Here is a 4,764-nt window from a genome sequence, read left to right on the forward strand (position 1 = left end):
TCGCAGCTACTCAGGAGGCTGATACAGGAGAATCACTTGAACTCAGGAGGCAGAGGTTGCAGTGAGCCAAGATCATGCCACTGCACTCCAGCCCAGGCATTAAGAGTGAGACTCCATCCCAAAACAAAACAACAACAACAACAACAAAAGTAACCAAGGAATGAGAGTCTTTATGGCAGTCTGGTTCACCCTATAGGTGACATGACTGCATCTGGAAGTCCAATTCGGCCGCCATTGTGCAGGGTTATCTTGGAGATGTTATCTGCCTCTCCACTCATCATCTAGGCTACATGGAGCCTGAAAGCATTTCAAGAAGGCTGAGCATCCTCTCTGATGGTTTGTGATGTGCCTCATCATTTATTCTGATGAGGGTGTAACCTAAGGACTTTTTCTTCAATGTCATCTCCAGTTTACCTAATGAAACTTTTCATTCTCCAAGACTAAGCCTCACCAGAAGAAACTGAGAGATGTGTGCCTAATGGTTTTGCTCTCATATTCTCCTTCTATTCTCATTACTATCATCCCTCTGGTTTTGGCTGGAAATAGGGCAAAGCGTTCTTTTGCTTGTCCTTGTCAAATTCTTTTATTTGCAAGTAACAGTAAGCCGCATGGCCTAGCTAGCCTAAGTTTTTCTACAAACTTAATTGAGAAATCAGATTTTTTTTCTGTTTCTTTAGAGGTGAAGGTCTCACCATGTTGCCCAAGCTAGTCTCAAACTCCTGGGCTCAAGTGATCTACCCTCCTTGTAATCCCTCTCAAAACGCTGGGATTACAGACACGAACCTCTGTGCCTGGCCAGATTTTTTCCTGACAGAAACTAATCTCAGGACTAGGGAAGGAAAATGTGAGATGAGCCTACACTATCTTGTAATTCTAGAAAATATGGAAATATTCTGAAAAGGATAAGGGCCTGAAGGGGCACTTAATGACCAAAGCTGGAACAATTTTAGCACCAGAATAAATTTTAAAATACCATCACATTGGGGATTAAGTGTAAATAAACACATTTTTAAAACAGTGTTGCATGTAAACTCAGAATAGAATAAACATTCATGAAGTCTACACTGCTGTGAGTTTTAACTCAGAATAAAATAAATATCCAAGCTGGACATGATAATGTGTCCCTAAAGTCCCTGCTACTCAGAAGGCTGAGGTAGGAGGATCCTTGAGCCCAGGAGCCTAGAAATCTAAAAGGTTGAACTCATGGAAGTACCGAGTAGACTTCAACAAACTAGGCATAGAAGGAACACATCTCAAAATAATAAAAGCCATAAATGACTGCCAACATCATACTGAGCAAGGAAAAGCTGAAAGCATTTCACCTAGGAACTGGAACAAGACAAGGATGCTCACTTTCACCATTTCTACTCAACATAGTACTGGAAGTCTTAGCTAGAGCAGTCAGGCAAGAGAAAGATAAAGGAAATTCAACTTGGAAAAGAGGAGATTGAACTATCTCTATTTCCAATGATATGATCTTATACCTTGATATGATCTTATACCTAGAAAACCCTAAAGACTCCTCCAAAAGACTCCTAGATCCAATGAATGAATTCAGTAACTTCTCAGGTAACAAAATCAATACACACAAATTAGTTGCACTGTTATACCAACAATGACCAAGATGAGAATCAAATCAAGAATTCAATCCCTTTTACAATAGCTACAAAAAATGAAATACCTAGGGATATACTTAACCAAGGATGTACAAGGAGAACTACAAAATACTGCTGAAAGAAATTGTAGATGTCACAAACAAATGGAAATACATCCCATGCTCATGGATTGGACGAATCAATATTGTAAAATGACCATACTGCCCAAAGCAATCTATAGATTCAATGTAATTCCTATCAAAATATCAACATCATTTTTCACAGAATTAGAAAAACAATTCTAAAATTAACATGGAACAAAAAAAAAAAGAGCCTGAATAGCTATCCTATTCAGGATCCTAAGCGAAAAGCAATCCTAAGCGAAAAGAACAAATCTGTAGTAATCACATGACCTGACTTCAAATTATACTACAAAACAACACAGTACTGGTATAAAAGTAGATACACAGACTAATGAAACACGCTAGAGAACACAGAAATAAAGCAAACAAAAACATAAATAAGGGAAAGGACACCCTATTCAATAAATGGTGCTGGGAAAATTGGAGAGCTACGTGTAAAAGAATGAAACTGGATCCTTATCTCTCACCTTATATAAAAATCAATTCAAGATGGATCGAAGACAAATCTAAGACCTGAAATCACAAAAATTCAAGGAGATAATCTAGGAAAAACTCTTCTAGACATTGCCTTAGGAAAAGAATTTATGACTAAGACCCCAAAAGTAAATGTAACCAAAATAAAAATAAATAAGTGGGACCTAATTACAACTAAAAACCTTCTACATAGTAAAAGAAATAATCATCAGAGTAAAGAGACAAATTTAACAGAGCAAACAAACAAACCTACAGAATGGGAGAAAATATTTGCAAATAATACATCTAATAAAGGACTTATATCCAGAATCTACAAGGAACGCAAACAAATCAGCAAGAAAAAAGTCTTAATAAAAAACAGGCATGGCCGGGCGCGGTGGCTCAAGCCTGTAATCCTAGCACTTTGGGAGGCCGAGACGGGAGGATCACGAGGTCAGGAGATCGAGACCATCCTGGCTAACACGGTGAAACCCCGTCTCTACTAAAAAATACAAAAAACTAGCCGGGCGAGGTGGCGGGCGCCTGTAGTCCCAGCTACTCGGGAGGCTGAGGCAGGAGAATGGCGTAAACCTGGGAGGCGGAGTTTGCAGTGAGCTGAGATGCGGCCACTGCACTCCAGCCTGGGCGACAGAGCGAGACTCCGTCTCAAAAAAAAACGGGCAAAGGACATGAATTGACATTTCTGAAAAGAAGATATACAAATGGACAACAAACATATTAAAAAATGCCTGATGTCACTAATCATTAGGCAAATACAAGTTAACACAACAATAAGATACTGCCTTACCTCATCTAGACTGGACATTATCAAAAAATCAAAAAACAATAGACATTGGCATGGATATGCTCATACACAGGAATGCTCATACAGTTGGTGGGAATGTAAATTAGTACAACCTCCATGGAGAATAGTATGGAGGTTTCTCAATAACTAAAAGTAGATCTACCATTTGATTCAGAAATCTCACTACTGGGTGACCCAAAGGAAAAGAAGTCACTATATCAAAAAGGCATCTGCGCATGTATGTTTATCACAGCACAATTCACAATTGCAAAGATATAGAATCAGCCTAAGTGCCCATCACCCGATGCGTGGATAAAGAAAATGCGGTATGTACATATACCATAGAACACTATTCAGCCACAAAAAAGAACAAACTAATGTCTTCTGCAGCAACATGGATGGAACTGGAGGCCATTATTTCAAGTGAAGTAACTCAAGAATCAAAAACCAGATACCGCCCGTTTTCACTTATAAATGGGAACTACGCTGTGGGTACACAAAGATATACAGAGAGGCTTAATGGACACTGCAGACTCAGAGGAGGGGAGAGTGGGGACGTGAGGAATGGGGAGGATGAGGGATGCAAAACTACCTTTTTGGATACAATGTACACTACTTAGGTGATGGGTGCACTAAAATTCTAGACTTCATCACTATATAATTTGTTCCTGTAACCAAAGCCACTTGTACCCCTAAAGCTACTTAAAAAAAAGTACAGGGTAGAAAATGGTCACCAGAGGCTGGGAAGGTAAGGAAATGAAGGAGATGTTGGTCAAAGGGTACAAAATTTTAGTTAGACAGGAACAATTAGTTTAAGAGATCTATTGTGTAACATGGTGACTATAGTTTATAACAATTTATTGGTCACGTGCGGTGGCTCATGCCTGTAATCCCAGCACTTTGGGAGGCCGAGGTGGGCAGATCTCCTAAGGTCAGGAGTTCAAGACCAGCCTGGCCAACATGGTGAAACCCCATCTCTACTAAAAAATACAAAAATTAGCCGGGTGTGGTGGGGGGCGCCTGTAATCCCAGCTACTCAGGAGGCCGAGGCAGGGAAAATTGCCTGAATTCAGGAGGCAGAGGTTGCAGTGAGCCAAGATCATGCCACTGTACTCCAGCCTGGGTGACAGAGTGAGACTCTGTCTCAAAAATAATAATGATAATAATAATAACAACAATGTATTTTATTTTTGAAGATCGCTAAAAGAGTGGATTTTGTATGTTCTTATCACAAAAACCATAGGTTAATTATCTCAGTTTAGCCACTCCGCAATGCATACATATTCCAAAACATCATATTGTACATGACAAATATGTATAATTTTTGTCAATTTAAAATAATTAATTTTTAGAAAGGAATTTGAGAATGGCTATATACATTTTAGATAAGCAGACTTCAAAGCAAGGAAAGTTATCAGGTATGAAGAGGGTTGTTACATGTTAAAGACATCAGAATTCTCCAAGAAGTCATCATTGTAATTACAGAGCATCAAAATGTGTAAGGGAAAAAATGATAGACCTGCAAGGAGAAACAGATGAATCCACTATTACAGTCGGAGACTTCAGCACTGCTGTATCATAAATGAACATATTCAGTAGGTAGAAAATCAGTAAGACATAGTTAAACTCAACGACACCATCTCTGGCACTACTTAACCACATGTTCATTCATTTATTCAACAAGTATGTATTTTGTATCTATGCATGCCAGTCGCTTTGCCAGCATTGGGCACACAAAGTAAAATGTGGATACTTGGCTCAAGGTTAA

Source organism: Piliocolobus tephrosceles, chromosome 6 (assembly GCF_002776525.5).
Source record: "Piliocolobus tephrosceles isolate RC106 chromosome 6, ASM277652v3, whole genome shotgun sequence".
Lineage (NCBI taxonomy): Eukaryota > Metazoa > Chordata > Mammalia > Primates > Cercopithecidae > Piliocolobus > Piliocolobus tephrosceles.